Source organism: Astatotilapia calliptera, chromosome 9 (genome assembly GCF_900246225.1).
Source record: "Astatotilapia calliptera chromosome 9, fAstCal1.2, whole genome shotgun sequence".
NCBI classification, from domain to species: domain Eukaryota; kingdom Metazoa; phylum Chordata; class Actinopteri; order Cichliformes; family Cichlidae; genus Astatotilapia; species Astatotilapia calliptera.
Window position 1 is genome coordinate 19513360 of NC_039310.1, and position 24843 is coordinate 19538202.

Consider the following 24843-nt stretch of genomic DNA (forward strand, 5'->3'; position numbering starts at 1 on the left):
CAGAATCGTCGCTGAAAATCAGAATCATGGGTTTTGAGATTAAAACATTTGCAAAAGCTTCAAATATTATGCAAGGGAAAGCCTTGAACAATTCCCAGGCATGTTTCCTCAACAATGCCTTATCTGCATTTCCATACTTGCACCACTAGTCTTTGAACGCCATGTCTAACGGCCAGTGACTAGCATTAGAGCAAATAGGGCTGCACCCAGCACTGTCTTTGAGACGGTCAGTGTTCCTCGTTGCTTCTGAAAAGAGCCTGTGCTTCTATCACAAGGAAGAAATTGGAGTCGAAGGGAGAGAGCGAGAGAGGGTAGGGGAGGGAGGGGTGAGTGCAAGAGGGGGAGAGAGAGAGTGAGAGAGAGAGCAATGAAGGTCAAAGCCCGTCATGGCTGCAGGTGGCTGGTTTCCCCCTCCCTCCCCTCAGTAACCCATTCTCCACACACAGCTTTTTCACTCGCCAACTCATACTCTGTCTCTCACACACACACACACACACACACACACACATCTCAGTATCACTTGGTTTATTTTATTCTTGCATGGCACACACACACACACACACATCCAAATACTCCATTCAATTGTGTTCCTCCTCACATGCGCACGCAGCCCTGTTGTTTTGATCCTTCATTCAGCGCATCAATAGGAAGCTTCATCAAAATATTCACAGGCAGAGAAGCTCCCCTGAAGTTCAGATAGGGACACCAGCGCATGAACAAAAGCTAAAGCTGTTAGGCTGCATGGGCACTTCTTTCCTGGAACAAAAGGTTTTATCTGAGAATAATTTGTCTCGTATTGGGAAGTAGAGATTCAGGTGGTCAAATGACCACCAGCGGTCCTTTTTTGAGGCTCCTCATGGTTCAGAAAAGTCTTGCATTGCTGCCAAAATACCATATATGACCGTGTAAAGCTGGGGAGGTAACACAGAGATAAAAATCTCTGCAGAAACTCTTAAAAATGCCTGGGATAAAAGCAATTTTATTCAGTACTGCAGACAATTTTAGAGAGTTCTCATGTTGTAAAAAATGGAAGTGGGTGCAGGATACATCAGGAAAGTATCAATGTCTACCTTTACACACAAAAGGGCCCCATCCTGCTATGACCTCTCCCACCATCCTCCCCCTCCCCTACTGTGTCATTTACCCACAGTTTCTAAATGCTTCCTACGGCCAGAGTGGAATCTGCTCAGAGCTGCCTGGGCTTTGTGGCGGAAACATAATTAAAGTGGTGAAAGATGTAAAAGGTGAAGAATGGGGATGACATCAGGCCAATTTCACACTTGGCACTCGAATGGCTAGGTCCAAGCCAGGACTCTTGCCTCGCAACACAGATCAAAGCCCACTGTCACCGCACCAGTGCAGGAAAAAAAAGAGGCAAAAGGACACCTAACTATGCTAATCCCCAGGACGAATATATTTTAATCTTGTTAGAATACAAGTTAATGCTGTGGCTCAGTGGCTGAACTTTTTTGGCAAGAATGAGAGGTGGACAGAACTACTTTTACCTTTTCTACATGAGGTGCCTCTGTCTGGCACCGGATAAACAGTCAGAGTCTGAACAAACTTTCTTTTGGACAAACTCACCGTATTATCGAGCCACATACTGTACAGGGCAGCAGATAGCAGTGAAAAGGCAGTGAAAAGGCAAGCAACAGTTTTCATTAAGAACAACGATGGAAAAAAGAAAAACTGTGTCAGTGACCCCGGCTGAATCCCCACTAGGGCACCTAACATGCAAAGGAAATGAGTATTTTGTGGACTGGTTTGTCCCCTCTCACACTGAGCCCTTCTTTCTCAAAAGCACCTTGGTAACCCTTGATCTCTCATGTATGGAAGTCAGGGTGCTGGGGCCTGCAGAAGTTGACTAGGCAGACAATAGCAAGCGGATGCTTTCTGGAGAAGTCACACCCAGGCAACTCTCATTTCACACACCGTGTTTGAGTGACCCTTGAAAAAAAAGAAAGAAGATGCAAGACTTTTAAGCAAAGATTCTTTTTGTTCACTTGAAGAAATTCAGGAAAAAGAAAAAACATCAATGCACCTTTTCCCATGTAGCTACCATATTTGTTTCCTAAAGTAATGTTTTCTGCTCAGCGAGACCAAATTTTATGCTGCGTTCAAATTTCACAAAGTTGTTTTTAACACAGCATGAGTTGCACAGCTTGTTCTCTATACTGGTGGATTTATGGATGTGTCATATATTTTTAACAAAAAGATGGTAAAAGAAATATAGGAACAAAATAAGAGAAGCAATTACAGAATAGGAAATGTTTATTAATAAAAAGTTATTTAATATTACGGTCATAGTTATCTTACATTTAATTTAACATAAATACATCATTTCTTGCAGTTGCACCTTAAGTTGAATCATGTCTTTTGCAGAATGCGTCTGGTGTAACACTGACTACGGCTTTGGATGAACTCTTGTCTTTGATTGCTGCTACAAAATATTACAATAAGCACTTTAGAACTAAAAAAAAAAAACACCAACTTTTAAAATAATTTCCTAATATGTCTTATGGGTCATCTTTTTTGGCAAGTGGAAGCAAATATCTTGCATGGCACAAAACACAATGTTTTCTTTTGGAACATCTGCAGATATCAATTTCTGAATGTACATTTACACCTAAAAGCAGCAACTACAAAAATTATTTTCACTAATCATCATTATATTCTTTAAATTTTGCATTGATCATTTATTGTTCAGACATTAGATACACAAAATCCCCAAACACAAAATGCTTAAACATTATCATCAGATTAACAGTTTTATCTGATTAAAAGTCTAAAATCTATATATTTTTAAATTTGTCAGTACATGAATATAACAAAAAAAGGCCAGAAATAAAACAGATATTTTATCGCAATTCAATAAATTCAAAAATTTCTTCTCAATTGGACACCTTCTCAAACTGATCAGGTATTTGCTCTAATAAGAAATCCTGAGATGTGGATAACATTTTCCAGGCCCCTCATTTTGAGTCCATCGTGTACAAACGTTACACCATCTTTAAGTATTGCAACACCTAGTGCTGCAGCTGATTAACAGTGGAACATTTTTCTACCATTTGACCACATATCCTGTACAACAGCTATATTAATAAAGATTTTCTCAATCATCAGCTTCAGTTATTTTAAGTGAAAAAAATCAAAATGCTAATTTGAGTGAATATGCCACTTTGCAACTTCAAACCTGAGTAAAATTTACCCTCAGTAATGAACAGATTTATGTTTCCTTGCATGAATGTGTTATTTAAGCCATATGTAATGCACTGGAGTAAACAGTGTATACAAAATTTGTGCTGAGTTTGTCTAAAACAGGTCTGTGACAACATCACAAAGCCAAGATTAAAACATCAGCACTCTGGTGGAAGAGAAATGCACACAAAGGTATCAAAGGTATCAATTTGTAATGTGCGCTTCATTATAATTTCAAAATGAGTCTAGCAACAACAAAAAAACGGATCCACTTAACAGAAAAACTCAGGTTGGTTCTGTTTCTCCTACATTCTTCTTCTACATACTAAATAAAGATGTACAATGTACAGTCATGCCAGTTTTGGCCTTTTTTTTTTTCTTTTTCTTTTTTTTTTATACAGAGTTTGTGTTGCTCGCTGACACACAGCCAGACAGGGTCAAGGATACATCTGACTCACCTCAGGCCCCCTTGCTTTCCCCAGGGACTGGCCTGTCACTCACTTTGTGGTTACGGATCATAGCTGACAGAGGCACAAAGTGAGAGCTCGATGCTGCATCAACAGTAGCAACATCATCACCAAAACCCATCCTTAGCATGACATCTTCCTCCTAGTACACCAGCTAGCTCCCTGCACTGTGGAAAGGAAATAAACACATTCACACCAAGAGGATCATAATAAACTGTCATTCAGCGAAAGTAGGAAGAGCTAAAAATAAAAATTTGGACATTTACCTTTAAATTTTCCACACTGCAGTTTGGATGTAGAGTGCCTTGCAATAGAGCTGTTAAGAAGAAGCTGCCAGTCCTGCAAAGGTTTAAAATGATTGGGTATAATGCTTAATTTCAGCCAGTTTACTGAGATTGGTTATATCCATCTATGCTCTGTGAGCCATTTTAAAAGGGTCTCAAGCTCATTGAAACAGCACTGGGTTGGTGTAGCGTACAGCCTTTAATTGGTATTAGTTAGATGACATAATAAGCACATTCACAGAGCTGTTTAAGAGCAAAGGGTTTCAAAAATCACTGATCGCACTACTTTGTTCTGTCAACATTAAAAATGAATATGCTCGCTGAAATACTGTACTGTATCACTTCAGAATACAAATGATGCAGTGGCCAATGCGTGCAGTACAAACAAATACATATTATGAGTAAAATATGAATATTTTAGGGTTTTTTGTTTTGTTTTTTTAACATCTTTAGATAGTACACAGCAGAAAATCCTGTGTTAATCACACAGAGCCCATAAGCAGTTGTATAAACCTGTAGCCAAAAACATGAAGAATGGCAGCACGCCAAAGAGCATGTTCATGTTCAATTACAGTGTAGTAAGTGTAACGCCTAATAAAATACTGCATACGAAGGGTTCGCTAATCATATTAGCCCTATTACAAGTTTTGAAATCAGCTCATAAAGAAGAATATATGATTGTTTTGAGTAAAATTTCTCACAAACTGTTGCTCAAAACAGAGCGTTACAGTAAAATACAGATGGCGGATGAATCTGTGACAAAATTTGCTAACTATTCAGTGATTTCAGCAGCGTGTTCCAGTCTAGACATTTTCGGATTCACATTGTACTCAGACGACTGAAAACACCAAAAAATAATGATCTCGCTTTGAGCTGGCATACGAGGCGAGCTACAGCTCAGTCGACTGTGCCTTAGCTCACAGTAGTGGGCGTTTCCCTCTTTCTCCCTCTCACTCATTTTGCTGTGTGCTGCCATTTTAACTGTTCCTGAGTGGCAGGCGAGAGGGCGGGGTTGGAAGTGGCGGCCATGATGGTGGAATCGCTACACCCACTCCTGAGAAACGGCCTCAACATCAAAGCCAGTTCACACATTAGGCTATGTTCTGGTTCAGGCCAAAATCAGCGACTGTAGGCATAGGATAAAGAGCGACATGTGGTAAATAATAAAAGAAACATTTCACTGTGTCTGTGGCGAAACATTCCCATTAAGGAATAATGGTGCTAATTATTTTCTTCTAAGCCTATTAAAATAGTTTGTTTTGGGGTTTGTTTGTTTTTAAAAAGGAACAAAGAAAAAAAAATCTAGACATTTGTGCATATTGGCATAAAAATTCTAGACAAGATCTGATTTGCGTTTTTAAAATTCAAACTCTTCATTACTACTTTTCAGTGTTTGTCTTCTTTGGTTTCCAGATTACGTTTAAATCTTTTCCAAGGAATTATCTATGTATAAGCTCTGAGTAAGCAGAGATAAAGAGAAACACTGTGCCGGATATTAATTTGAGCAACTGAAATATAAAATTAAAAATGTGAAAAAGGTCGAGCAACATACGAGCATAACAATGTGTAACCACACAGAAAATCTGTCTCTCGCTCAACAAGAAGGCATTAAAGCCGCTCGGACAGACAAGTGCTACTCAGCATTTGTTAAAACTAAGCAAGTAACTAAATTGAATTTATATAACACATTTAAAACCAAAGTGCTTTCCAATAAATTAAAATAAATAAAGGGCCTAAAGACTGATGCTTCACACAAAAACAGCTTATGTTAGTAGTCAGTTTTTGTAAGTAAGAGTTTAATTAATATTTCTATTGGTTTTACCTCCAATTTATTGACTGAATATCACATTTGTAAATGAAATTTTAAGATTACTTACTGTGTATGATGAAGAAAACATCCAAAAGTGCATCCAGTAAACAGCAAAATCACAATACAAGTCTTCCATTTTGTGACCCAACTGAAATTATCATATAATATAACTAGCAAATAATTAAATGAATAAAAAAATAAAACCAGTTTTGCCAACAAATTCATGCCTGTGGTTTCTGAAAGCAGATTGCGCATTATGTAGGTCACATCCATACCCCGCCTCATTTCCCCACCTCCAACCCTGAAATTAAAAAGAAAAAAAAATGTCTTCCTTGGATGACCAAAGTAGCTCCTAACCAACTACAGTTGAGGTCAAAGTTCACCGTGTCCCCCTTGGCAACACCAGGGCAACAAACAACAACTGTGTCTAGACAGGTCATGGTACACCCCCGCACCATGCCCAACCCAACCCACTACCCCCTGGCTTCTTCCGGAAGGAGGTGTCAGCAGTAGCCAAGTACAGGGTAAACAGGGCAACGGGGTGGAGGGGGGTGCCCTTTGGCCCTCATGAGGTCGGATCAGCACCTCCACCCTCCACTGATCAAAGATCAGCATCCTTCATGCCAGGGCCTTGGTCAAAGGGGGCAGGGTCGAGAGATGAACTCTACATTTCTGTAAGCTAGAGGTGTCCAGACCCAATTGTCTTCTTTCACGGCCCAAAATGGACCCTTCCGGTGCTGCTGATTACATTAGGGAACGACAACCTCTTTTCAAAAGAAGCACCCAGACAAAAGAGGCGCTTCCGTGCCCCTCGCCATCTGGTCCCAAAATAACAGAAAAAGTCCTAGGGATAAAAAGCCCAGCCAGCACACAGCTTTAAATAAAAGGAAAGCTGTTTGAATAGATGGGATGGCTGGACAGATAAGCAAACATACAGTAAAGCCTCACATTTACGCAGAGATTGGAACCCAATCTACATCAGCAAATAAAGCAGTGTACATGGGCTCTGAGTAGAGGCCTGGAAATGGTATTCTGCCTGTGCACCAGCTAGAGAAAAGTGCCACACATATATCATCATCACTATTATTGGAAGATATACAACGCCAAAGGCCCTTGATCAGGTTAAACTCATTCGTAATGGAAATTAGATTAAAAACATTAAAATATATGACAGTTCTGAACTGGTAATACAATCTAGTCAATAGAAATTAAGATAAATAATCCAGGGCAGAGTACGTCAGGCACCACTGCACGAAAAAAGCCAATGTATTGGGAATTCAAAAGGATTTTCAACACATTAGGTTGATTGCTAATTGATTTGCAACCACAGACACTGTGTACTCTGTCTGTCGTATCCCTAGTAGTTCGTTTTTAGTACTTAGTCGTCTTCATCAGATGAGTTTCTATTTTGCATGTCGTGACTTTTGAATGCCCACGATTCAAACAAAGCAAAAAAACATTGATGCAGCTGATGTCAAAGATGATTTGGCCTATTTGCAGCTCAAGTTGCCTTGAAAGAGAAGAAAAAATGCTACTGACTAGCAGTTAGCACATTGTTATAGTGTCATTTATTACAGAGTCCAAGTAAAGAGCACAGTAATATCTTATATGGATAGTCACCATTGAAAAAATATTGTTTATTACTGAGAAATCTTTGTAAATTTGGGAAAATCTGAAATTAATTTCTCTAATTAAAGTCCTAAAAATGTTGACTCTAAAATAAAGCAACGGGAAGTTCTGAAACTATTTTTTTTTTCAAAGATTATGACCTATTACAATTAAATACACTTTTGTCCAAAGTGTAAACATACAGGCAATTTAGGTAAGAAACATGGGATCCTGCTGTCACCTATTCTATAAAATGGGACTTTTGGAGCTCTGTTTTGCTAATGCTAATTATGTGCTCTGCTATGCATGGCCCGTTTTTCCTCTCAGTTTAAGTCCACAAGGAAATTTGGGGGAATAAACAACCTCATTAGTGGCAAAGGTGATGGTGCCCTTGATCTTGAATGCTTCTGTCAGGAGAAAGGACAATGTGCAGCATTGAGAAGTAAAGTTAGATTGAGCAGTCTCCCCACTTGGGACTAACAGCTATGTTAAGAAAACTGATTTATTTTTTAAAATAAAAATGCAACTGCAATGTGGAAAAAGCACAGCATGAAACCCAACTTCAAACATTAGTCATTACATTAGATAACTTGTTTAGGCCCAAAGCTGCTAAAAGGCTCTCCAATCAAATACTGTCCATCAATCCGCACTTTGATTATTTAGCATTGCTGCCTCTTTAAACTCCATCTTCACAGATCAAGAGCTTAGCATTGTGTTTTAATTTAATGCTTTTATTTAAGGTTTAATCACCAAAAGTTTAAATATGAATAAAAGGGATGTAGGAAATATGAAATAATGCTAGTGCCGGGAGAAAATGATGATTTAATATCCAATGAACCTGAAGAAAAGTTTTAAATAAAGTTTCTTTTTCAGTTTTCTTTTAATTTTAGAGCCATTCTGCAAATATATGGCTGGTCTTACATAGTGCAAGTTTTATACAAAGATTGTTTTCCAACCTTTTCCATCTTTTCTTCATATGCTTCACTCTTCTTGTTTTCTTTTAGGAACTCAACCTAAATCCCACTCTAGTTTTATGTTTTAAACATCATACAAATAAGTAAAATGTGCGTGAACACAACCAAATAATTAAAAAATATGGCTGCACACTAAGTGATCCACATCTAAGCTGTCGAAAATGGTCAGAGGCTATAAATACACCAGCTAATTCATAAAAATGAACTGAATGCAAATGGAAGTCTGCTGGTAGGAATTCTGACAGCTAAATCCAGAGAGGAGTGGAAATTACCGTCGACTTCAATGTCTTAAAAGACCAACTCCACACATGACAACAAGCTCCTCTTATCCCTGCTGTGATGCAGCAACATCCTGCAAGATGATATTTTCATCTGTGTCATTTCTAGAAAAAGCTGTTCATATCGAAACAATATGAAGAGAATAAACGAAGGTGGTGAGGCACTGTGATGTGTAAAGCTCCAGAGTAAAATAAGATATCAAAATAAGAGTTTGTTTTATTTTTAATAAACACTCCAAAGTTTTAAACTTCAGACATGTCACTCTGATACATACAGGTATAACTGCTCTAAAATGCTAAAGACAGACTGCATTGATGTGCATTTAGACCAGAATTTGACATGTATAAATATGGCTCAGTCACTCAATTGCCAATGCTGTAAAAGTGTAATGATGTCGCTTTCTTCAAGCTGAAAGTCAAACCTCTATAACACAGGCAAACACAAATGCACATGCACAAATTCGTGGTTGATTTTCTTTGCTTTTTGTTTTCTCAAGAAGTACTTTTTGGCTTTGCAATTATTAATAAAGGCAGTTATAGACAAGAATATCAAATTACAGGACAGCTACAGTCAAAATGTGGAATCTGTCAGGTTTTTTTAAGGTTTGCATGCTCCAGGATGGCAATTACTGCTATACCGTAAATACCTCTCAATCAAGGAAACGTTAAAATTTGCATTAAATGTGCACCAATCGCATGCACGATATAGCTGTTAGCCAATTACCATCCACACAGCATGACAATTACAGATAATTATTATTTGCATGTCCTGAGCCAGTGCAACACTGTCATAAATGTTAGAGCTGGTTACTGCACTGTTCATTTTACTGTACATGAACTACCTCCCCATTATTTTTCCAACTAGGAGAAAAAAATAAGTAGAAAGAAAACAGCTACAACCAGAACTAAGCAAACTCTTCATACTGCACAGCAAATAGTCACACACTTGCTGAAAATTGCTACCATCTCAGAAAAAAACGTGTCAGACAAAATGCAAGAAAACAAAGCTTCTTTAGACAACAAACATGAGAAAAACTCTCTACAGTGCACTGACTCTCTAATCTTTCTATCTCACTAAGGAGAGTACACTTCCTGTTGCTGTCGTTGACTGACCTTTCAATCCACCAAATCATCTACAAACTTGTTTACCTGTGGCTAAAGCAAATCTAAATAACAGCAACACAGTAAAGCCCAACCCACCACTGAGTCACTGCATGGGTGTCTGCTGGGGGTTGCACATAACTGGCAGACACTAGCTCAGTGGGATAAGAGAAGCGAGTGTAACATATAGAGGGCAGGTGGTGCCAGTCATGTGGAGTACATGTGCGCCGTCCCAGTCTGTACCGTCTTAGCTCCATAATGAGTTTTTTCCTTTAGCAATCCCTAAAATTATGTCATCAGGCCTTACAGAGTACTCATTATTGACTGCAACAAACAAGCTGAAATAGCACTCAATCCTATGGAGACATGAGAAATGCATTCCAGGGAGGGACTTGAGTCGCTGTGTGAAACCAACAAGAACCAACATGACACCTGGCATTTTACAGCTAAAGTGGGTTGATGCACACTGCTGAGCACAGTAGCGAAATGGCGAGACATGCTTCTTAATTGTGCAGATTTGAGTGTAGTGTTCAAAATAAATAAATATTTAACATATGGTTGTCCAAAAAACCTGAAGCCTTCTTTTGGTTTTGCAGACAGATGAGGTTTACTAAGCTTAAAGAAGGAACTAAATCTTAATATTAGGAAAGAAATAGAACATTTAAAAACAGATTTTTGTTTTCTGGTGGGGTTTTTTTGTTTTTAAAGGATGAAATGTCTCTACAATTTTTTTTTAAGTGCATTTAAGTAAAGTTCATGCAATGCACAATGGGAGAAAAAGGTTCCTACAATAAGTTTTTCACATTAGAGACCATAGATTAAAAGCATAATGCAGTTTTTAGGGGAACAATTGTGACGTTGGAGCTGTGGGAAAATGTTCACCAATACATTAAATGTAAAACATCTACGTGTAAATCTAATATAAAGGTGACTAATTCAAAGCGCACAGCAGTCAGAACCTAACTTTTTAAATCAGTGTTTTTATGACAGCACAAGGTTTCAATGCATTTGGAAGAAAATTCTCATACACATTAAACATTAACATAAGCAAAACTTTTGCAGAAAACTGGAATACTGCTGAGCCCAAAGAAAACTTTGCTATTTGCTTTACTCGGTAGTTTTACAAACAAATACAAATAAAATACCCCTTTAATGTCGCTTGTAAAACATCGTGTAACACAACAGATTTATGTGCCGCTAGTTTGTAGATGCAAGGAAATTAAAAGGACACACCTTTGGAAAATATGTAATGTAATGAGCAATTACTCAAATGTACATCAAGTGTTTAGTAAAGGCGTTTTTCTAATTTACAAATGTGTGCGATGACTTCTGATTGCTATTGTGAATAAAGTCAAACTACAATAAGTAATGTAAATGATTAGTGTGTAGCGAGAGTTCTAATATTTAAAGTTAAGTATTTTTAGAGTTGGAAATTGACAGCTGGAATTTAAAAAAACGAATCTTATATAATACTAGACTAATAAAATCAAAGTCAAAAGAAACCCTGAAGAACTGATGCCGCCTGCATTTCTGAAGTCTTGCAGCATCTGTGCTTTCATAAAAGTGACATGTACCCTGACTTAAAGACTGTGCAAACATTTTAAAGAGGGTAATTAGTAAATAGTTAAAGGAAGCAATCACCTAGCAATGAAGATAAAAGGACTCAAAGGAAAACAAACTGGAAATGGGCTGGTACCATTCACATCACAGTCGGATTCCAGAGGTTATATGCTAAGTCCTGTTAAGAGTCTCAAAGGGCAAAACATTGAACACTGAGGACTTCTGCGTGAGTGTTCATAAAACCCAGCCTGAGTTTAAGCACACAAACATGAAAAATATCAATTTCACATTTGGTTTAACGCTTTCACACTTTGTGTCACTGACACCCAGAGAGAAGGGCTGTGGAAGACAAAACACAGCTCCTGGATAAGGATCATGTTAATGCCTATCAATTAGGATCAAAAAGGGATTAACCGGCATGGTTGCAGCAGTGGGATGGGAGCCCATGCAAAGTCACTGAATACTAGGGGTCAAACCCCCGACTTCATTAGGCCTGACCTTTCCACGCCATTGTGTGACAGAGAGATCCTGCAGTCTGTGGGTGCAGTCTTACCCATCTTTTAAGGTTTGGGAGTCAGATATGAGACATGCAGAAAAGCTGTTGGAGATAAGTGAAATATGAAATATTCACTTTCAAAGTCCAGGGAGACTTATTAGGTTACTGCAACTTAGTGCAGGTGGGTATTTACTCATCAACCCCCACACTCTGCAAAGGAAATCAGTTTTTCACCTTAGAGAGAAGTGAGATTTACTAATTAGTCATGGTGCAGCCTTCCCTCAGTATGATGTACCGCAGGGTTGATGAGCTCTAACTCTGTCTTGCCGTCTTAATTCACAAAAGGTCAAATGGCAGAATGAAAGCAGGTATTCCAGGTGTGTTCAAATAAGACCCAATTAGGGAAAAATGCAAGTGCACCCTCAAGTCTCAGAAATCCAGCTTTGAGGGAAACTTTTACCAAAGCCACCGCAGTGGTGAAATTTTAATGCTTTTGTATGTTAACGAAGCAGTTTTTGTAAGATATGAAACAAATGACAAAAATATAAAGCAGTAACATACACACCGATCTGCTCTACATACTATTTGCACCAAACTACTGGCTACTCCACAAATGACGTTTCTGACTTTTCCCTATAAAAGTATTTTGCAGATTTATTCTTACATCTTCATTTTTGTGAATATAAAGTTAATGCAACAAGTTACACTTTACCCCAAGTATGTCTTTTGTTAAAATAACCAAAATTTGTAGACGATGGCGATGTGTACTATATTACACGGAGGCAAGGAGGACTCTCGAACTGCCATATTATCATCTTACCAGATGTTTATACTCACTCATGGTGATAGTAGCTGATCAACCAAGCAGCTATCAATTTTAGAAGATGTCTTGATTAAAATATGCACAAAACAATATCTAATAACTCGTCACAATAAGAATGTGTTTTGTCTTCCTAATTACAAAATTCTGTCCTTTAATAATGATACGAGTCAAGCTTTATATAGTGACTATTGCACTGGTATACTATTTACTGCACGTTCAAACCTTCATTAGAAAGCCGAATACTGTTACGAACAATAAAATCTCCAAAAAGCATTGTGCAACATGTTAAACACTACTGTAAAAGCATACATGTCTTTTGACACAAACAAACTGTATAACTAAGGTCATTTTCAAAGCCGTAGTCCACTGTAAAATCTTATGTGTTGACATCTCAGAGAAAGAGTTACACAAGCAGAAGTTCACCTCAACCCAAAAGTTTCCTCCCAGAAGGTAAGTACTTATTGAGGCTGTTGCTCACTATAAGCAAGCACACAGCCTTGCAGTGCAGTCAAACAGTGATCACCCTATGACCTTGTTTGTATCGTTTATGAGGGTGTTGTAAATGAGCACACTCCATTTAAAAGTCAGAGGTGGTTTTGCAATCAAATGAAACCAGGAAGTACTGCTGAAGCTGTCAATGCAACGCAGCTGAGTGGGAACAGACATGCTGCGTGTGCACATCTTAAGACTGGCTGGATCACAGCTAGTTGTAAAAAATGCAAGCAAACACACTCCAGTCAACGAAAAGAGGTTATTTACTTACCTTCACAACTCTCAGAAATAACCGTGACATTTACATTGAAGTCAATGTGGAATTTCAGGCAGGCAGCCTTCTGCTAATGAAGAACTAATATTCATGTGATATGATGTTGTGGCTGCAGATTACATTCCCAACCTCAGTGAGTGTGTGCCGACTGTGATTCTTTAGTGATTTAGAATAAAAGAAAACTTAAAAAAAAAAAAAAAAGGTCTGTTATCTCCAAGCCAAGATCCTACTGTTGACCTAAGATCAATTCAATACTTCAAAAATGTTATTTTGGCTCAAAGCGACAGAAAAATTCACCAGATAAACAGCTTTTTATTATTCTGTTATTAAGGTTTAATGGAACCACTTAAAGAAACATTTTGAAAAGTAACATTGGATCAAAACGGTGAAAACAATTTAGGCTTATTAACAAAAGCATCTGCAGTCAAATGAACTAATAATAAATATTAATAAGTGTTCAACGCAATCAGGATTTCAGCTGAAATAATTTCGTTTTAGTAATCATAATTTCAAGTGGAAACTATCTAAACCACCTACATGCATAAGCTGAACTTAATATGGTTTAGCATGGCTCATTTTTAAAATTCATTTAATTATTTTTTTAACAAAATCTAACAGGTCTGACATTAATCTATAGGTTTGGTAATTCTGACCTGCCTCCTGGCCTCATAACACCTAAACACATGCATAAATCCAAAGTCCCTTTTCCTCTCTCTATTTTAATGGCAACAAAGCACAGACCCAGCTTAATGTTACTGACAGCCACTGCTGTGTTACATGGCATCAGAATACAGTGTGGCTTTACATAAGTGGAGGAAAACAAGTATTTAGTGGGTGGGTAAAGGTTAACTAAATAGTTTCGTAAGACAAACTAGCAGTTCTACATCGTTTTATACAGTACATTTAAAATAAACGTTGCAATGGGTGGACTTTACTTTCCAGTGCAGTCATTAGCTAATACAACTTCATTAAAAAGATGCATCACTTATAAGAGCCTGACTGAAATCTAACACACACAAAAATACAACACTATATCGCTCTAATATAATTTAGCGTCAATAAGCATAACTTTTCTATACTATTCTATAATATACAAACAATATTTTATTACACTCATTACATTTTAGAGATTTATACACTCTGCTCAATAAAATAAAAACGAACTGTGTTTAAATAAACGATTAAAAATAACTTCAATAAATACGAACAATGCGTAATAATCGTACAAATCAGAAATAAATTTGCTATCAAACCGTTAATGCCGCTAAAATTTTATTACAAAAAATATAAAAGGTTTAAGATGCACAACACGCTGGAAAAAAAACATTTTATTAATCGTGTAAATGTATTATGTTAATGCGCGTTTTTATTATCGCCGAATGCCTATAACTTTTCGACAATTTACAGAGCAAATAAAATTTAAAATCAAAAATCAAACAAACATTTATTGCTTCAGAATCTTCTCTCGAATGATCATTTACATGGCGTGACTTAGTGATCGTCATTTAAGTCTGATAGACTTCAATAAATAACAAATAACAAAATATGTGTATTGCACGTTTTAAAGCATGTATTCCATGTTAAACTTTTAATAGTACGTTATTAGAATATATTACGCTGGCGCTTAATTAATACTTTTGATTTAAATCTGAGGTGATGAGCATTTTCAGTAAATCATCTTAAACGTGGCATCAAAAACATTTGAAAGTCAATTTAAACATTTGAAAATGAAAAAAGAAAGCATTACGGCAATAAGAAAAAACACACTGCACTGAACAAAAATTAAAACTTTAAAAGACAAACTAAAATACTACTACCACTACGCTAAAAGTACGTTTCACATATACCCATAAATCTCTTTGACTGGAAAGTTTTAGTTCATACAAGTTGTGCCGTTTTCTGTTAGGATTTATGCTGAGAGCTCAGATTTCCTTTTCTACGTGCTACATTACAGTTCTTCTCTTTTGCCAGTGCCTAAACCTAAGATGGACGTTGATGGCTTTGCGATATCGATGGCTAAGACCGGCTGAGGGTCACAGCTGTGCAGCTGTTAGAGCAGAAAAGGGAAATGGATCCATGTTTTGGCAGACTGCCAGGAGACATCTTAAATACAGAGAAAACCTTGATTTGAAAAGAAAAAAAAATGACACACCATTGTCAAAGGAAACTGCGTCATTACGTAGCAAAAGCCTGGTGAGCTAAACATCCCACCATTTACAGGAGACAATGGCAGGTGCTGCTGCTGTACAGAGCAATGCTTTGAAACAGGCTCAGATTTTAGTTTGTATGTGCACAGAAATAACCCACGAAAAGCCTGTTTTTCCCAGACATCATCATGATGCTAGACCTCGTGACTGCACTTGTGGGTGGAGACAATCATCCAATAGAAAAACAGTATGAAGATTCAGAGCGCCTCTTGCATCAGCATTTTCCAGTCAACGCCTCAAGTATAACTTATAAGATCCATATCTATGATTATATTATGAAGAGATCAAAAATGTGTGTTGGTAAAAAAATAAAATGAAAAAATAGTGAATGACAGCAGTGGATTTGATTAGCCAAGTCTCACCATCATATCATGCAGAACTGGCATTGCAGGCAGGAGCTCAAGCTCTGGAAATGCTGGTGTGCAGCGGACTGATATTTCCCTCAGGCAATCGCATTCACTCACTGCAGCACCTTAAAGCATTCCTTGAATTGCTTTTCTCAACTTTAAACGTGCCCAAATGTGCTCTAATGAACAGGTCAACACAGATCTTACCATTTGGGCGGGTATACTTCAGGGTCAAACATATGAAGGCATGACAGACTTCAAGAAACCAGGGCTCTCCTGTGAAAATGAAAGGAAAAAAAAGCATTACAGGACAACTGTGTGTCTTAGTCAACGCTCACATTCTTTTGCACCACACAGAACATAGCAGAAAACTGAAATGCCAAGGATTAAATTAAACACTTTGTTTTTTTCTTGTTTATCACAGCTTTCTTCAAACTATTCCAACTAAGTCTGCGGCTAAAAAGTCCCCACACATAAATGCCATATTGGCTAGACGGTAAGTGTGGCTGAAACAGTTTAAAAACAAATCGTAATTGTGCGGAAACACTTAAGCTGCAATCGTTATTCACTTTATGGTAGCTGACACAATTACAGATACATAATTTAGGAATGATTTTATTTGAAGTTAGCTTTAAGCGATGCATCGCTTTAATTTACAGTTTGATTGGAGGTAGTAGTGATTAAATAAATACTCATTTAATTAATATTGTGGTCACAGTTACAAATAATAAGTAAGACATTTCACTAAAACTGCATTACAAAAAAAAAAGAACAAAAAAAATCTGAAAATGAATCAGTAACGTATTATTCTGTGTGGCATACACCCCCAAAATGGCTCGCTATTCTGTGCTATTGTGCTACTGTAGGTAAATCACATATTTATTTATTTATTTATTTATTTTAAAAGGTATCAAAAAGAAATATAAGACTGCTTTGCGCGCATTTCTTACCTTTCTAATTGCATTTCCAATCATTTTTTGTCAGACACTGGTTCAGGTTAGGGACAGGCCTGCAAAAATACTGCATGTTTTATATGTGGCTACATGATCAACAAGCTCACAAAAACACCTGAAAAGGATGAGACTAAAGAAGCCGTCAGACATCAGAAGAGTATGCACTAAGTAGGTGTTAATGAAGAGATCTGTCCAGGCTGGTCACTGATATGGCAAACAGATAAACATCACAGACTTAAGCAGTGGAAATAACTCGTAATGTCAGAGGAAAGCTTGAAGCACTTTTACAAGTCAAAGTTAATACTGCCTGCCTCCCTCTCTTTAAAGAGGATTCTGTAAAGCATTACTACCGCAGCTATAATTTTTCAATAGCGTAATACCACTGTTATAAATCAATATCCACTTCAGGTGAAGCAATGCATCTCCCAAAGACATTGTACACTTTTTTTTTCTTCTGTTATCGTGCATCCCACTTTACAGCACTACCTGTGGTATGAACACACTGGCTGTTAATACAAGACTCATTCAAGTCTAAAGCGACAAAAGCTTTAAAATAAAAAATTACAAATCATAAAAACTAAAGTATAATCTTACAGACTACATCGTTATTCCAAGTAATGCTTTCTCCTATGTTAGGTTACTTTTTAGTAAACTATTTGTCTAAGACTCGCTGGATTTTTTATGAACACAAAAATATAAACATTCACACTCTCAAATTTCATTTTCAACAACACTGGAACACGACTGCATTTTGTACTGCGTATTCCTGTTGAGACCACAGCCTTCTGAAGGTGCTGGGCCAAATGCTCAGAAATGCTGAGTAGTTGCACGACAAATTTTGGAATACCCTGCAAGCCTTATGCAGTGATGAATCAGACAAAATGGCTACCAAGCGCCCCTATAAAAGACCGGCATGCAGCAGAAGAGAAAGAAGTGGGGAGGTAAGCTCTCAGATAGTCAAGAACTGCACAAAAACATTGCAACTTTCCATTTACTGGGTTGCACTGATCCAAGGATGCTAACTAGTAACAATCAATAATCGACCGAAGAAATAACTGAGCTGACGATTACAATAAATGTAGGTTTGAAAAAAAATCTGTGAAAAGAGCTGATATTCACTACCCCTTCTACCTTGTTGTCATTTATAACAAGACGTGTGACCATTTTTGCCACCGTTTTCCTCCTTTACGTTGATTCATATATACGTCATGGGTTGCAACAATACTTTAGCAGCCATCTTGCCCTAAAAGAGCAGACACTGAAAGGAGGGAGGAATTCTCCCCAAGTCATATGACCGCACTGTCTGCAGACAACTGCAGTGAAGGAGGAAAAGTGTCTAGACTAGTCTGTGGCAGCAGCACATCAGGCACACAGCCACAGTGGCACACAGATTACTTTGATCGTGTTGTTAAAGCCTTACCAATATTTCTGTTTTCTGTAAAGTCTTGTGTTTTAGGATAAGAAACTGTTTGACAAAGACATCTTTCGGTGGTCAAACCAAATTCATCCAGGCTGGGCTACAAAAGATGTTTAAAAGCACACGTAGGGATTTCAGTTTGGTGCAATACTGTAGCCATATTTATTACATTTATTAAAATATGTGTGCATTTTGAATATAGTATAGATTTCTAGATGTATTTTTTTTTATCCACAGTAAGTGTTTTATTATACTTTGAAGCTACAAAAGGGAGAAGTTCAGGTCAAATTCTGAAAACTTTTAGAATTCAAATATTAAATATCATGTTTTGAGGAAAATTTTCAGTTAATTTACACAGCTAACAACATCCTGCATAACATCAACCCACACTATAAGTCAGTTCAAAAATCTCTATCTTAGCCTAATGCGCACAGCAACCAACCTTTCTGTGCTCTTGTAGGCTGCCTTCTGGATGGTGCACTCCTCTTGAACTCCAGGGCTGAAGGGTGATTCCCTGCAGAGCACAAGCAAAGATAGGAAAAGAAGAAAAAGAATTCATACAGTGTTCATTTTCCACTACCCTGTAGTCACATATACGAATTTAGATTCCGTAAATGTGCGTCTACTTGCAAAAGAAATGCATTGTAACCAAAAATGTGGTCTTTTTTTTGTCAGTGTAGCTGAAAGGGTTAAACTGAGAATAGAAGAGTCCACCGAAGGCAGCATTTGCCTTCAGGTGTCTGCTGACTAACAGGTAGCTAAAGCGCGCATGGGGTTAATCAACAACCTCACGTCAGCAAAGGTGCATCACCTGCGCGTCTTCCTGAAGTAGTGAATGAGGTGAAGCCTCCACAACAAAAGAAGCTACTGCTAGTCGAATTTATACAAGTAAATAAAAATATCACAATATGCGTTATTTTATTATTTTTTACAGTCTGCTACGTAAAACAAGCTGCCTTAGATTTTAAGGTCTGCAATTTAACTGTTTTCTGTTTTTTTTTTTTATTTATTTTTTAGTCAAAAACACATAGCTAACATTCACAAATAAACAGGTTAAAAATGAATTTAAAAAATAAATAAAAAATAAAATAAAATAAAAACCAGCTGTGTAATGCTGCAGTACACTGGGCAACTCTCACTCTGACGCTTGCCGTACCTACCTGTGCATAAAGAGCTGTCTCCTGATAGACTGCAGAAGAAAAAACTTTCACAACGTTTATCTAGAAAAAAAATCTACATTTTTGCCAGAGCGTGGCGACTGGTGGGCGAAGGCGCTCGAGGAGGAGAGCAAAGATCCCATTTTCCAACAGGCGGCTTCCTTGTAAATGAACACAGATATCTAAAAGTCCATTTTCAATTTTATCTATTTCAGACAGACTCCAGACAGTCTCCAAACGGTTACGTGCCTGGTCCTGCATGCGCGTGCACGCCGAATGGCGCGGGAAGCGGCGATAACAGATCGAGAGCGACAGCGCGAGCGGCCAATGGGCAAGACGAGTCGAATCTAGTGTCCAATAATAATGGGCCATAAGCGTAAGCCCCGCCCCTCCTCCTCCTCAGCCGTCTGTTGACAGTGCACTGAATAAAACAACAGTCTGAGTTAAGCAGTTCATTGCGCTGAGATGTGGGTCACTGACTGCAGCCTATCCACGCTGGGAAAAAGGCACAGATGCATGGTGTTGTGTATTCAAGAAAAAGCATATAGTCTAAAACAGTTAACATTTTAGGGTTAAGACAGTTATATTCATTCATACCCTTTTTTAAAAATGTAGCATGTTCCTCAAGATGGATAGATAGATGTTTAAATACATATAAAGGCCAGACAGCTTTGATAGATACGGTCTGCATAATGCTAGAGTTATTGATTTTATGCACAATGATGAAAAAGAAAGTTGTTGAATACATTAACCCTAATAGTTTCCATGTTGCCAAGGACTTTCCCCTTATTGAGAAAACTGAACCAATTTGAATCTCCAAATCAGCATCAGAAGGTCTCGGCTGATTTTTTTTTTCTTTCTTTCAAAGTTTCATTCATTCACAAAAATATTCCTACAGACCATTACAGCCCACCCCACCCCATCCCACAGCCTTAGCATCACTTTCTCCAGACAGCTGCTGATCCTTATGAACTGACATCTAAAACTCATTGTCTGGCACAAAACAACTTCCAAGTTGGCATTTATATTCTGTCAAAGTCTACACAAGGCATACAGGCGAGTTTGTTGTAAAGAACCTCTGTCCTTTGGGTGGAGAATAACAAGTCTTGTCTCCTTCGGCTTTGCACCCTGTAATTTGCATTGTTATGGAAAACCGCTGGATTTGGACAGAGCACAGAATCATTGAGGTCAGCATAATAGAGTGTGACAGGTCCCCTTTTCAAATCTATTTGGAAGTAAAATCAAAATTCCTGGGAAAGTAGATCCATGGAGCATAGAAATATCTTATACAGCTTTGAAAACAGATGTTGTGAGTGAACATGTAATGAGGTGTGGAATATATGTATTGATATGGACTGCACCTGCAGAGGTTGGGAGGCTGAAACACCAGACCTTTATAATGTCAGAAAGCATGTTATGGGCTATAAAAGCACCTGCAATGGGTCTTGCCAGATACAATTTTGGTTCCAACTTGGAAACTATTATAAATATGGGCTTGTTAAATTTCAGCACAGTATTGGGTGTGTCTGCAAATTCGCAATGCTTTGGATAAACAGCTTTTCATATTAGTTTAAAAGAAAAAATAAAGGCAAAGTCCGCATTTTGTCTATCAGTAGCTGCAGTCTATTAGAATTCACCGACTATATTTCACTAACAAAGTCCCGTTACACTTTCTCAAATTAAAAATCTCACAGCATATCCCCTCCATCACCCTGGCTTTCAGATATTGACCTTGTGGTGCTACAAAATAGCTTCTTCCTCACTGCGGGACCCCATAATGAGCCAATACAATGAGGCTTCAGTTCACTGCTCACCTCTCTTTGGTGTCTCTCGGGGTCTTTGTTGACGTTTGTCAGCCCAAGAGGAATTTGGGGGTTAGAATTCTGCTGTAGTCTAACGGCCAGACTCAGACGAAACTTTGACTCCCAGACTTAAGCACAAAAGAGGGGGAAAAAATAGCGTTGAGATAAGCAGGCTGTGACCTTACAGGGAAGAAAAATCAAAGGAGTGAAATGAATAAAGATAAGGCCAGATTTTGAATTTCAGCCAAAGTGACCATTTGAAAAGGACAAGCATTTACATGACAGCTGTACTCTGTTACATTAAAACTGAAAACCAAGCACTTGTTTTTTTGTTTTTTAACTTTGACAGCTTTGCAGCAAATAACAGATCTGATGAGTCATGATACCTGCCTGCAGGGGAAAGTAAAGCTACAACTCATGTGAGTGAGAGAAGCTCTGCACATTCAGATGCCACCTCCAGATATCAAAACATAAAATTTGACTGCAAAGCAGATCAGAGACCCCCACTGAAGAAATTCCAGAAACAATGACCATCTATGGACCCTGACTGACTTTTGTACAGTCGAATTTACGGTTGTTATTAAAAAGTGGTAGACGGTGGGGTATACGTACAAAGAGGAAATGCAGAATTGGACCCCTCTACTACTTACAGTCTATAAACAAATGTAATACTTAACAACCAGGGAGACACTGCATGCACTAGGACCATGTGGAAGAAGAGCATTCAAACTACCCCTCCCCATCCTTTCTCATTCATATCAACAGCCAAACAACAGAAATGTCCAAACCCCAACACTAAATGTTAAAAAAGGGGGGGATATAAGCGATGCCTTCAATATATTGACTTAGCTAATGTTAAAAATATTCACAGTCAGGACATGCTGGAAGATGAATATCAATATGTGGCCATTTTATTAATTTAGCTAATTGTTAGCTAAATAGAAATTGTTAAGTTGCTGTTATTACATATTATGCCAAATATATATATATATATATATATATATATATATATATATATAATTGCCAATATGGATGTGAAGAATGCGCAAAGAATTTAGGCCATGTCATTGCTTTAATAGTACTTTTTTAAATAATATTTTTATCCATATGAACTACCTTCTCAATTATAGTCTCTTAATATTGTAAGAAGGTACTTCTATTTCTAAATTTAGTCAATTTTAAACACATTTTTAGAAATTATGATATCTATAACAATTTTAACACTAAATACTGTTTGGGGCAGGTGGTCCGTTGGTTGTGGAGGAGCATTCAGCCCTACTTCAGGTCCTTGCATAGCTTTTAGGTGTATTTAGGGTGTGAATCCTGCTTCTCCATAAACATGCAAACTAGAGGCTGTCGCATGTTTGAAGAATGAGCCACTTCTCTTCGGTGAAAGTCAGTACAACTCAGTGCAACTCCAGAGAAAAGATACACTCAGATTTAATTATTCCTACCATGTCTTACACACTTATGATACTGATACGCTAATCTCTAACTTAAGTGATCAGTAAATAGATCACTTAAGTGTCATCTAAATGCTTCAATAGAAGGGAAACAGTTCGAGGAACTCTGAGCTTTTGTTCTCATTCTTTGTTTGATCATTGGGATAGATACTGTGCAGAATCTTAAATATCCGTTGCCATAAGTTGTTGAGTTTTTTATGTTTTTCAAATAGAATATGACAAATATGAATTCTATTGGCTGAACCATGAAACAATGTAAAGCTGCTTGCCTTTAAGTTTTCCTACATATAGACAGTTAATTTGATGAAGGTACTTTTGCTACCGACTGTAAAAGGATTTGTTTTAACTCATAAGTAAGTAAAAGTAAGTAAAATGTATATAAATAGCACTTTTCACAGATAGAAATCACAAAGTGTTTTACAATAAAACCAGAAATAAATATAAGACAATAAAATGAAAAAATAAAACAACAAATGAATTAAAAGCTTGTCTGTATAGAAATGTCTTCAGCTGCTTTTTAAAAGAATCACTGGAGCCTGTACAGCGTGAAGACCGTGGAAGAGAACCCCACAAACTTCCACAGCTCATATCATGATCTTTTGCTTTGTTCTATTATAAATGTTTCACCGTATGTTTAAGCCATGGTTCTAGCTAACTTGATTTATGTAATATACATTTTCCTTATGAATTGAATTTCTGAAAAGTCTTGGTGACAAATATGCTGGGAAATACTTTACTTGTCTTCTTGACCTTGGTGCCCATGGATGATGTGCACGAACTTGTTGACATCAAGTTTTCTGTAGGCTGTACTATAGAGGACTTTGTCAGCATAGCAGCATTATAAATTATATTTAGCAAGCCAAAGTAAAAATGTGGTGCTCAGAAGAGGAAGGAGAGAAGAGAGCAGGATGATAGACTTTGTATTTGAGCAGTGTTATCAATGTGTTGCTAAGATAAAGTTCTTTTTCTAAATGACTGAAACATTATTACCACCTACATGTGAAAATACATCTAGAAGCTGGTCGACTGGAAATGATTGTTGAATGTGGTCAATGGGCTTCTCTCCTTTGTTCCATGTTTATAGTAATACAGTTGTCTTCATGTCACTTTAACTAGTCGAGTTTGTAGCACTAAATGAGCACTAAATGTGTCCATTCTCCGACTTCTGAGTGCAGCTTCTGTCCACAGTGCTGTTCAAAAGCTAGAATGATGTTGTTGATAGTATTGATTATTGAGAAATATAGAGAGAATGTGAGATGGTGTTTTTGCTCTGGTGGCAGTAAGGGCCCAAAAAATATCTGCCCCAGGCCCGTTACAGAGTTGTTACGCCTGTGTTTAAACTAAAATACAACTGAAAACAAAGCCTAACAAAGGCCAAAGTTGACTCTTGGTTTCACATGGGACACAAACTCCAGGTGTCTCCCAGGAGAAAGTCTTGTGCTCTGCCCATTCATCCACCCTTACCTCCTCCCTATTCCAACACGTTTCACTTTTTATACTAGCTTACCATAGACTTCATAAAGTCTTCTGCCTTGAGGCTTTCTAGCAGACACCCTAAGGGCAAACTTCACCCACTAGCATAAAGCTGACCAATGGAAAGAAGTTTCTCTTTGTTCTCTGTTCTAGTGTTAATGTATTTATGTGGCACTGAAACATATGGAATCCAATTAACAACCAGAATATTTTGTATTATTCATGAGTTTCAAGTGTTCTAAGCCAGTTTGTGATCTCTTCTCTGTATTGAAAAAAAATCTCATGCCAAGACAATAAATGCAACCTTTTGAATGCCTGAGGTTGTTTCCTTTCTAAAGATAACACGTATTTCTTCTGTTCTTCATGATTTCATGTGTGCAAAATAGCATATTCAGCTGAGCAGGGGACTGAATTAGTTTCCTTTTCCAAGTTTCGGATTCAATCAGAAAAAAGACTCCTGATTTTTGTTGTTAGTCATTGTTTTTTCTTAGTGCAGAAGCTGTCTACTCTTCCTTTAGGGAGCAAAGTTATCAGAGAGTTGATTGAGACTTGGCAAAAGGATAAGGAAGTACCTAGCACCACTGTCCCTTTTAGGGAACAGTCTCCACTAAAGCCTTGATATTGTGCAAGAGTACAGGTGTGTTTTTTATAGCAAAAAG

The 24843-nt window shown here is 37.6% G+C and overlaps 1 long non-coding RNA gene across 5 annotated transcripts; it reads right to left on the reverse strand.

Annotated features, from left to right (window-relative positions):
* Window positions 1–529: 529 nt before the first annotated feature.
* Window positions 530–19741, reverse strand: LOC113029124 (uncharacterized). Of its 5 annotated transcripts, XR_003273351.1 has the most exons (7): window positions 19450–19741; window positions 18732–18803; window positions 16870–16928; window positions 15935–16195; window positions 3932–4004; window positions 3657–3832; window positions 530–1947 (listed from the first exon to the last, which is right to left on the reverse strand). It is a non-coding gene; the product is annotated as an uncharacterized LOC113029124 (long non-coding RNA). The 5 variants fall into 5 exon arrangements; XR_003273349.1 differs by lacking the exon at window positions 530–1947 and having other exon boundaries at window positions 2254–3832; window positions 16127–16195; XR_003273348.1 differs by lacking the exon at window positions 530–1947 and having other exon boundaries at window positions 2254–3832.
* Between the last annotated feature and the right edge of the window lie 5102 nt (window positions 19742–24843).